The sequence below is a fragment of the Budorcas taxicolor genome, chromosome 11 (genome assembly GCF_023091745.1).
Source record: "Budorcas taxicolor isolate Tak-1 chromosome 11, Takin1.1, whole genome shotgun sequence".
Lineage (NCBI taxonomy): Eukaryota > Metazoa > Chordata > Mammalia > Artiodactyla > Bovidae > Budorcas > Budorcas taxicolor.
In genome coordinates, this window is record NC_068920.1 from 4,900,952 (window position 1) to 4,912,162 (window position 11,211).

Genomic DNA, 11,211 nt, shown 5'->3' on the forward strand with positions numbered 1-11,211 from the left:
AGGGAATGGCAAGTGCAGGGCTCCTGCAGCGGTCGCTTGGCCGCCCAGACTCAGCACAGCACGGAGAGCACCAGGCTCCCAGGGCCCCTGGCTCTGGTCTGCAGCCCCACATGCCCGGAGGCTCACTCCGTTGGCGCCCAAAAGTTGCCTGACAGACGTCATTTTCCTAGTGCCCTCCCCACCAGCAGAGACGTGTGCAGGTGGTTGGGGCCTGACCCTGCGTGTCTGGGCTGCCGCCCACAGCCTCCGCTCAGGGGAAGCAATCCCTGTGCCAAGACTTGCAGGACGCGCGGGGCGTCCCTGCCTGGAAGCCAAGTGCACAGTACGCTTGGAAGCGAGCCTCCTTGGGAAGAGTCGAGGGAGCCAAGCCGCGTGCGTCTGCAATCCCTGCTTGGGCCGAGCCGAGTGTGCCTCCAGTACGGCAGAGCTCCAGCTCTGCTCAGAGGCCGGATCTAGTCAAGTGCCTTGCGCGAGGCTGCTCAGCCCTGGGCGAGCCTTGCCCAGGCTTGCCTCGCTGCTAGGCTTGCTCCCCAGGAAGGAGCAGGCTGTGCGATGCTGGGAGTGGCCACTGGCGCCTTCCTGGCCTCATCTCCACTCCTGCCTTGCCTTGGCATCTAGGCCCCAGGCGTCCTTGGGGAAAGCCCAGGATCCGGTGGCTTGCCCACTGCCAAGCCCTCCATCAGTGAGGCCTCTCTTAGAGGGGAGGGAAGGGCAAGTGCAGGGCTCCTCCAGCGGTTGCTTGGCCGCCCAGACTCGGCGCCGCACGGAGAGCACCAGGCTCCCAGGTCCCCTGGCTGTGGTCTGCAGCCCCACACACCCGGAGGCTGACTCCGTGGGTGCCCAGAAGGTGCCTGACAGACGTCATGTCCCTAGCGCTCTCCTCCCCAGCAGAGACGTGTGCAGGTGGTGGGGCCTGCCCCTGCGTGTCTGGGCTCCCACCGGCAGCCCCACCTCAAGGGAAGCAGCCCCTGAGGCAAGACCTGTAGGAGGCGCGGGGCGCCCCCGCCTGGAAGCCTAGTGCACAGCATGCGGGAAGCGAGCCTCCTCGGGAGAAGAGGAGGCAGCCCAGCTGCGTGCGTCTGCAATCACTCCTTGGGCGGAGCCCAGTGAGCCTCCAGTAGGGCAGAGCTCCAGCTCTGCTCAGAGGCCCGATCAGGCAGAGTTTCTGGCGTGAGGCTGCTCTGCCCTGGGCGAGCCTTGCCCAGACTTGCCTCGCTGCTAGGCTTCCTGCCCAGGAAGGAGCAGGCTGCGCGAGACAGGCAGACGCTCCTGGCGCCTTCCTGGCCTCAGCTCCACTCCTGCCTTGCCTTTGCCCCTACTCCCCAGGCATCCTTGCGGAGGGCTTAGGGGCCGGTGGGTTGCACGCTGCCAAGCCCTCCAGCCGTGAGAGCTCTGTCATAGGGAAGGGAATGGCAAGTGCAGGGCTCCTGCAGCGGTCGCTTGGCCGCCCAGACTCAGCACAGAACGGAGAGCACCAGGCTCCCAGGGCCCCTGGCTCTGGTCTGCAGCCCCACACACCCGGAGGCTGACTCCGTGGGCGCCCAGAAGGTGCCTGACAGACGTCATTTTCCTAGTGCTGTCTCCACCAGCAGAGACGTGTGCAGGTGGTTGGTGCCTGCCCCTGCGTGTCTGGGCTGCCGCCCACTGCCTCTGCTCAGGGAAAGCAGCTCCTGGGCCAAGACTTGCAGGAGGCGCGGGGCGTCCCTGCCTGGAAGCCAAGTGCACAGTCCGCTTGGAAGCGAGCCTCCTTGGGAAGAGTCGAGGGAGCCAAGCCGCGTGCGTCTGCAATCCCTGCTTGGGCCGAGCCGAGTGTGCCTCCAGTACGGCAGAGCTCCAGCTCTGCTCAGAGGCCGGATCTAGTCAAGTGCCTTGCGCGAGGCTGCTCAGCCCTGGGCGAGCCTTGCCCAGGCTTGCCTCGCTGCTAGGCTTGCTCCCCAGGAAGGAGCAGGCTGTGCGATGCTGGGAGTGGCCACTGGCGCCTTCCTGGCCTCATCTCCACTCCTGCCTTGCCTTGGCATCTAGGCCCCAGGCGTCCTTGGGGAAAGCCCAGGATCCGGTGGCTTGCCCACTGCCAAGCCCTCCATCAGTGAGGCCTCTCTTAGAGGGGAGGGAAGGGCAAGTGCAGGGCTCCTCCAGCGGTTGCTTGGCCGCCCAGACTCGGCGCCGCACGGAGAGCACCAGGCTCCCAGGTCCCCTGGCTGTGGTCTGCAGCCCCACACACCCGGAGGCTGACTCCGTGGGTGCCCAGAAGGTGCCTGACAGACGTCATGTCCCTAGCGCTCTCCTCCCCAGCAGAGACGTGTGCAGGTGGTGGGGCCTGCCCCTGCGTGTCTGGGCTCCCACCGGCAGCCCCACCTCAAGGGAAGCAGCCCCTGAGGCAAGACCTGTAGGAGGCGCGGGGCGCCCCCGCCTGGAAGCCTAGTGCACAGCATGCGGGAAGCGAGCCTCCTCGGGAGAAGAGGAGGCAGCCCAGCTGCGTGCGTCTGCAATCACTCCTTGGGCGGAGCCCAGTGAGCCTCCAGTAGGGCAGAGCTCCAGCTCTGCTCAGAGGCCCGATCAGGCAGAGTTTCTGGCGTGAGGCTGCTCTGCCCTGGGCGAGCCTTGCCCAGACATGCCTCGCTGCTAGGCTTCCTGCCCAGGAAGGAGCAGGCTGCGCGAGACAGGCAGACGCTCCTGGCGCCTTCCTGGCCTCAGCTCCACTCCTGCCTTGCCTTTGCCCCTACTCCCCAGGCATCCTTGCGGAGGGCTTAGGGGCCGGTGGGTTGCACGCTGCCAAGCCCTCCAGCCGTGAGAGCTCTGTCATAGGGAAGGGAATGGCAAGTGCAGGGCTCCTGCAGCGGTCGCTTGGCCGCCCAGACTCAGCACAGAACGGAGAGCACCAGGCTCCCAGGGCCCCTGGCTCTGGTCTGCAGCCCCACACACCCGGAGGCTGACTCCGTGGGCGCCCAGAAGGTGCCTGACAGACGTCATTTTCCTAGTGCTGTCTCCACCAGCAGAGACGTGTGCAGGTGGTTGGTGCCTGCCCCTGCGTGTCTGGGCTGCCGCCCACTGCCTCTACTCAGGGAAAGCAGCTCCTGGGCCAAGACTTGCAGGAGGCGCGGGGCGTCCCTGCCTGGAAGCCAAGTGCACAGTCCGCTTGGAAGCGAGCCTCCTTGGGAAGAGTCGAGGGAGCCAAGCCGCGTGCGTCTGCAATCCCTGCTTGGGCCGAGCCGAGTGTGCCTCCAGTACGGCAGAGCTCCAGCTCTGCTCAGAGGCCGGATCTAGTCAAGTGCCTTGCGCGATGTTGCTCAGCCCTGGGCGAGCCTTGCCCAGACTTGCCTCGCTGCTAGGCTTCCTGCCCAGGAAGGAGCAGGCTGCGCGAGACAGGCAGACGCTCCTGGCGCCTTCCTGGCCTCAGCTCCACTCCTGCCTTGCCTTTGCACCTAGTCCCCAGGCGTCCTTGCGGAGGGCTTAGGGGCCGGTGGGTTGCACGCTGCCAAGCCCTCCAGCCGTGAGAGCTCTGTCATAGGGAAGGGAATGGCAAGTGCAGGGCTCCTGCAGCGGTCGCTTGGCCGCCCAGACTCAGCACAGAACGGAGAGCACCAGGCTCCCAGGGCCCCTGGCTCTGGTCTGCAGCCCCACATGCCCGGAGGCTCACTCCGTTGGCGCCCAAAAGTTGCCTGACAGACGTCATTTTCCTAGTGCCCTCCCCACCAGCAGAGACGTGTGCAGGTGGTTGGGGCCTGACCCTGCGTGTCTGGGCTGCCGCCCACAGCCTCCGCTCAGGGGAAGCAATCCCTGTGCCAAGACTTGCAGGAGGCGCGGGGCGTCCCTGCCTGGAAGCCAAGTGCACAGTACGCTTGGAAGCGAGCCTCCTTGGGAAGAGTCGAGGGAGCCAAGCCGCGTGCAGCTGCAATCCCTGCTTGGGTCGCGCCGACTGTGCCTCCAGCACGGCAGAGCTCCAGCTCTGCTCAGAGGCCGGGTCTAGTCAAGTGCCTTGCGCGAGGCTGCTCTGCCCTAGGCGAGCCTTGCCCAGACTTGCCTCGCTGCTAGGCTTCCTGCCCAGGAAGGAGCAGGCTGTGCGAGACAGGCAGACGCTCCTGGCGCCTTTCTGTCCTCAGCCCCACTCCTGCCTTGCCTTTGCCCCTAGTCCCCAGGCGTCCTTGCGGACGGCTTAGGGGCCGGTGGGTTGCACTCTGCCAAGCCCTCCAGCCTTGAGAGCTCTGTCATAGGGAAGGGAATGGCAAGTGCAGGGCTCCTGCAGCGGTCGCTTGGCCGCCCAGACTCAGCACAGCACGGAGAGCACCAGGCTCCCAGGGCCCCTGGCTCTGGTCTGCAGCCCCACACACCCGGAGGCTGACTCCGTGGGCGCCCAGAATGTCCCTGACAGACGTCATTTCCCTCGTGCCCTCCCAACCAGCAGAGACGTTTGCAGGTGGTTGGGGCCTGCGCCTGCGTGTCTGGGCTGCCGCCCACAGCCTCCGCTCAGGGGAAGCAGCCCCTGTGCCAAGACTTGCAGGAGGCGCGGGGCGTCCCTGCCTGGAAGCCAAGTGCACAGTCCGCTTGGAAGCGAGCCTCCTTGGGAAGAGTCGAGGGAGCCAAGCCGCGTGCGTCTGCAATCCCTGCTTGGGCCGAGCCGAGTGTGCCTCCAGTACGGCAGAGCTCCAGCTCTGCTCAGAGGCCGGATCTAGTCAAGTGCCTTGCGCGATGTTGCTCAGCCCTGGGCGAGCCTTGCCCAGACTTGCCTCGCTGCTAGGCTTCCTGCCCAGGAAGGAGCAGGCTGCGCGAGACAGGCAGACGCTCCTGGCGCCTTCCTGGCCTCAGCTCCACTCCTGCCTTGCCTTTGCACCTAGTCCCCAGGCGTCCTTGCGGAGGGCTTAGGGGCCGGTGGGTTGCACGCTGCCAAGCCCTCCAGCCGTGAGAGCTCTGTCATAGGGAAGGGAATGGCAAGTGCAGGGCTCCTGCAGCGGTCGCTTGGCCGCCCAGACTCAGCACAGAACGGAGAGCACCAGGCTCCCAGGGCCCCTGGCTCTGGTCTGCAGCCCCACATGCCCGGAGGCTCACTCCGTTGGCGCCCAAAAGTTGCCTGACAGACGTCATTTTCCTAGTGCCCTCCCCACCAGCAGAGACGTGTGCAGGTGGTTGGGGCCTGACCCTGCGTGTCTGGGCTGCCGCCCACAGCCTCCGCTCAGGGGAAGCAATCCCTGTGCCAAGACTTGCAGGAGGCGCGGGGCGTCCCTGCCTGGAAGCCAAGTGCACAGTACGCTTGGAAGCGAGCCTCCTTGGGAAGAGTCGAGGGAGCCAAGCCGCGTGCAGCTGCAATCCCTGCTTGGGTCGCGCCGACTGTGCCTCCAGCACGGCAGAGCTCCAGCTCTGCTCAGAGGCCGGGTCTAGTCAAGTGCCTTGCGCGAGGCTGCTCTGCCCTAGGCGAGCCTTGCCCAGACTTGCCTCGCTGCTAGGCTTCCTGCCCAGGAAGGAGCAGGCTGTGCGAGACAGGCAGACGCTCCTGGCGCCTTTCTGTCCTCAGCCCCACTCCTGCCTTGCCTTTGCCCCTAGTCCCCAGGCGTCCTTGCGGACGGCTTAGGGGCCGGTGGGTTGCACTCTGCCAAGCCCTCCAGCCTTGAGAGCTCTGTCATAGGGAAGGGAATGGCAAGTGCAGGGCTCCTGCAGCGGTCGCTTGGCCGCCCAGACTCAGCACAGCACGGAGAGCACCAGGCTCCCAGGGCCCCTGGCTCTGGTCTGCAGCCCCACACACCCGGAGGCTGACTCCGTGGGCGCCCAGAATGTCCCTGACAGACGTCATTTCCCTCGTGCCCTCCCAACCAGCAGAGACGTTTGCAGGTGGTTGGGGCCTGCGCCTGCGTGTCTGGGCTGCCGCCCACAGCCTCCGCTCAGGGGAAGCAGCCCCTGTGCCAAGACTTGCAGGAGGCGCGGGGCGTCCCTGCCTGGAAGCCAAGTGCACAGTACGCTTGGAAGCGAGCCTCCTTGGGAAGAGTCGAGGGAGCCAAGCCGCGTGCGTCTGCAATCCCTGCTTGGGCCGAGCCGAGTGTGCCTCCAGTACGGCAGAGCTCCAGCTCTGCTCAGAGGCCGGATCTAGTCAAGTGCCTTGCGCGAGGTTGCTCAGCCCTGGGCGAGCCTTGCCCAGACTTGCCTCGCTGCTAGGCTTCCTGCCCAGGAAGGAGCAGGCTGCGCGAGACAGGCAGACGCTCCTGGCGCCTTCCTGGCCTCAGCTCCACTCCTGCCTTGCCTTTGCACCTAGTCCCCAGGCGTCCTTGCGGAGGGCTTAGGGGCCGGTGGGTTGCACGCTGCCAAGCCCTCCAGCCGTGAGAGCTCTGTCATAGGGAAGGGAATGGCAAGTGCAGGGCTCCTGCAGCGGTCGCTTGGCCGCCCAGACTCAGCACAGCACGGAGAGCACCAGGCTCCCAGGGCCCCTGGCTCTGGTCTGCAGCCCCACATGCCCGGAGGCTCACTCCGTTGGCGCCCAAAAGTTGCCTGACAGACGTCATTTTCCTAGTGCCCTCCCCACCAGCAGAGACGTGTGCAGGTGGTTGGGGCCTGACCCTGCGTGTCTGGGCTGCCGCCCACAGCCTCCGCTCAGGGGAAGCAATCCCTGTGCCAAGACTTGCAGGACGCGCGGGGCGTCCCTGCCTGGAAGCCAAGTGCACAGTACGCTTGGAAGCGAGCCTCCTTGGGAAGAGTCGAGGGAGCCAAGCCGCGTGCGTCTGCAATCCCTGCTTGGGCCGAGCCGAGTGTGCCTCCAGTACGGCAGAGCTCCAGCTCTGCTCAGAGGCCGGATCTAGTCAAGTGCCTTGCGCGAGGCTGCTCAGCCCTGGGCGAGCCTTGCCCAGGCTTGCCTCGCTGCTAGGCTTGCTCCCCAGGAAGGAGCAGGCTGTGCGATGCTGGGAGTGGCCACTGGCGCCTTCCTGGCCTCATCTCCACTCCTGCCTTGCCTTGGCATCTAGGCCCCAGGCGTCCTTGGGGAAAGCCCAGGATCCGGTGGCTTGCCCACTGCCAAGCCCTCCATCAGTGAGGCCTCTCTTAGAGGGGAGGGAAGGGCAAGTGCAGGGCTCCTCCAGCGGTTGCTTGGCCGCCCAGACTCGGCGCCGCACGGAGAGCACCAGGCTCCCAGGTCCCCTGGCTGTGGTCTGCAGCCCCACACACCCGGAGGCTGACTCCGTGGGTGCCCAGAAGGTGCCTGACAGACGTCATGTCCCTAGCGCTCTCCTCCCCAGCAGAGACGTGTGCAGGTGGTGGGGCCTGCCCCTGCGTGTCTGGGCTCCCACCGGCAGCCCCACCTCAAGGGAAGCAGCCCCTGAGGCAAGACCTGTAGGAGGCGCGGGGCGCCCCCGCCTGGAAGCCTAGTGCACAGCATGCGGGAAGCGAGCCTCCTCGGGAGAAGAGGAGGCAGCCCAGCTGCGTGCGTCTGCAATCACTCCTTGGGCGGAGCCCAGTGAGCCTCCAGTAGGGCAGAGCTCCAGCTCTGCTCAGAGGCCCGATCAGGCAGAGTTTCTGGCGTGAGGCTGCTCTGCCCTGGGCGAGCCTTGCCCAGACTTGCCTCGCTGCTAGGCTTCCTGCCCAGGAAGGAGCAGGCTGCGCGAGACAGGCAGACGCTCCTGGCGCCTTCCTGGCCTCAGCTCCACTCCTGCCTTGCCTTTGCCCCTACTCCCCAGGCATCCTTGCGGAGGGCTTAGGGGCCGGTGGGTTGCACGCTGCCAAGCCCTCCAGCCGTGAGAGCTCTGTCATAGGGAAGGGAATGGCAAGTGCAGGGCTCCTGCAGCGGTCGCTTGGCCGCCCAGACTCAGCACAGAACGGAGAGCACCAGGCTCCCAGGGCCCCTGGCTCTGGTCTGCAGCCCCACACACCCGGAGGCTGACTCCGTGGGCGCCCAGAAGGTGCCTGACAGACGTCATTTTCCTAGTGCTGTCTCCACCAGCAGAGACGTGTGCAGGTGGTTGGTGCCTGCCCCTGCGTGTCTGGGCTGCCGCCCACTGCCTCTGCTCAGGGAAAGCAGCTCCTGGGCCAAGACTTGCAGGAGGCGCGGGGCGTCCCTGCCTGGAAGCCAAGTGCACAGTCCGCTTGGAAGCGAGCCTCCTTGGGAAGAGTCGAGGGAGCCAAGCCGCGTGCGTCTGCAATCCCTGCTTGGGCCGAGCCGAGTGTGCCTCCAGTACGGCAGAGCTCCAGCTCTGCTCAGAGGCCGGATCTAGTCAAGTGCCTTGCGCGATGTTGCTCAGCCCTGGGCGAGCCTTGCCCAGACTTGCCTCGCTGCTAGGCTTCCTGCCCAGGAAGGAGCAGGCTGCGCAAGACAGGCAGACGCTCCTGGCGCCTTCCTGGCCTCAGCTCCACTCCTGCCTTGCCTTTGCACCTAGTCCCCAGGCGTCCTTGCGGAGGGCTTAGGGGCCGGTGGGTTGCACGCTGCCAAGCCCTCCAGCCGTGAGAGCTCTGTCATAGGGAAGGGAATGGCAAGTGCAGGGCTCCTGCAGCGGTCGCTTGGCCGCCCAGACTCAGCACAGAACGGAGAGCACCAGGCTCCCAGGGCCCCTGGCTCTGGTCTGCAGCCCCACACACCCGGAGGCTGACTCCGTGGGTGCCCAGAAGGTGCCTGACAGACGTCATGTCCCTAGCGCTCTCCTCCCCAGCAGAGACGTGTGCAGGTGGTGGGGCCTGCCCCTGCGTGTCTGGGCTCCCACCGGCAGCCCCACCTCAAGGGAAGCAGCCCCTGAGGCAAGACCTGTAGGAGGCGCGGGGCGCCCCCGCCTGGAAGCCTAGTGCACAGCATGCGGGAAGCGAGCCTCCTCGGGAGAAGAGGAGGCAGCCCAGCTGCGTGCGTCTGCAATCACTCCTTGGGCGGAGCCCAGTGAGCCTCCAGTAGGGCAGAGCTCCAGCTCTGCTCAGAGGCCCGATCAGGCAGAGTTTCTGGCGTGAGGCTGCTCTGCCCTGGGCGAGCCTTGCCCAGACTTGCCTCGCTGCTAGGCTTCCTGCCCAGGAAGGAGCAGGCTGCGCGAGACAGGCAGACGCTCCTGGCGCCTTCCTGGCCTCAGCTCCACTCCTGCCTTGCCTTTGCCCCTACTCCCCAGGCGTCCTTGCGGAGGGCTTAGGGGCCGGTGGGTTGCACGCTGCCAAGCCCTCCAGCCGTGAGAGCTCTGTCATAGGGAAGGGAATGGCAAGTGCAGGGCTCCTGCAGCGGTCGCTTGGCCGCCCAGACTCAGCACAGAACGGAGAGCACCAGGCTCCCAGGGCCCCTGGCTCTGGTCTGCAGCCCCACACACCCGGAGGCTGACTCCGTGGGCGCCCAGAAGGTGCCTGACAGACGTCATTTTCCTAGTGCTGTCTCCACCAGCAGAGACGTGTGCAGGTGGTTGGTGCCTGCCCCTGCGTGTCTGGGCTGCCGCCCACTGCCTCTGCTCAGGGAAAGCAGCTCCTGGGCCAAGACTTGCAGGAGGCGCGGGGCGTCCCTGCCTGGAAGCCAAGTGCACAGTACGCTTGGAAGCGAGCCTCCTTGGGAAGAGTCGAGGGAGCCAAGCCGCGTGCATCTGCAATCCCTGCTTGGGCCGAGCCGAGTGTGCCTCCAGTACGGCAGAGCTCCAGCTCTGCTCAGAGGCCGGATCTAGTCAAGTGCCTTGCGCGAGGCTACTCAGCCCTGGGCGAGCCTTGCCCAGGCTTGCCTCGCTGCTAGGCTTGCTCCCCAGGAAGGAGTAGGCTGTGCGATGCTGGGAGTGGCCACTGGCGCCTTCCTGGCCTCATCTCCACTCCTGCCTTGCCTTGGCATCTAGGCCCCAGGCGTCCTTGGGGAAAGCCCAGGATCCGGTGGCTTGCCCACTGCCAAGCCCTCCATCAGTGAGGCCTCTCTTAGAGGGGAGGGAAGGGCAAGTGCAGGGCTCCTCCAGCGGTTGCTTGGCCGCCCAGACTCGGCGCCGCACGGAGAGCACCAGGCTCCCAGGTCCCCTGGCTGTGGTCTGCAGCCCCACACACCCGGAGGCTGACTCCGTGGGTGCCCAGAAGGTGCCTGACAGACGTCATGTCCCTAGCGCTCTCCTCCCCAGCAGAGACGTGTGCAGGTGGTGGGGCCTGCCCCTGCGTGTCTGGGCTCCCACCGGCAGCCCCACCTCAAGGGAAGCAGCCCCTGAGGCAAGACCTGTAGGAGGCGCGGGGCGCCCCCGCCTGGAAGCCTAGTGCACAGCATGCGGGAAGCGAGCCTCCTCGGGAGAAGAGGAGGCAGCCCAGCTGCGTGCGTCTGCAATCACTCCTTGGGCGGAGCCCAGTGAGCCTCCAGTAGGGCAGAGCTCCAGCTCTGCTCAGAGGCCCGATCAGGCAGAGTTTCTGGCGTGAGGCTGCTCTGCCCTGGGCGAGCCTTGCCCAGACTTGCCTCGCTGCTAGGCTTCCTGCCCAGGAAGGAGCAGGCTGCGCGAGACAGGCAGACGCTCCTGGCGCCTTCCTGGCCTCAGCTCCACTCCTGCCTTGCCTTTGCCCCTACTCCCCAGGCATCCTTGCGGAGGGCTTAGGGGCCGGTGTGTTGCACGCTGCCAAGCCCTCCAGCCGTGAGAGCTCTGTCATAGGGAAGGGAATGGCAAGTGCAGGGCTCCTGCAGCGGTCGCTTGGCCGCCCAGACTCAGCACAGAACGGAGAGCACCAGGCTCCCAGGGCCCCTGGCTCTGGTCTGCAGCCCCACACACCCGGAGGCTGACTCCGTGGGCGCCCAGAAGGTGCCTGACAGACGTCATTTTCCTAGTGCTGTCTCCACCAGCAGAGACGTGTGCAGGTGGTTGGTGCCTGCCCCTGCGTGTCTGGGCTGCCGCCCACTGCCTCTGCTCAGGGAAAGCAGCTCCTGGGCCAAGACTTGCAGGAGGCGCGGGGCGTCCCTGCCTGGAAGCCAAGTGCACAGTCCGCTTGGAAGCGAGCCTCCTTGGGAAGAGTCGAGGGAGCCAAGCCGCGTGGGTCTGCAATCCCTGCTTGGGCCGAGCCGAGTGTGCCTCCAGTACGGCAGAGCTCCAGCTCTGCTCAGAGGCCGGATCTAGTCAAGTGCCTTGCGCGATGTTGCTCAGCCCTGGGCGAGCCTTGCCCAGACTTGCCTCGCTGCTAGGCTTCCTGCCCAGGAAGGAGCAGGCTGCGCGAGACAGGCAGACGCTCCTGGCGCCTTCCTGGCCTCAGCTCCACTCCTGCCTTGCCTTTGCACCTAGTCCCCAGGCGTCCTTGCGGAGGGCTTAGGGGCCGGTGGGTTGCACGCTGCCAAGCCCT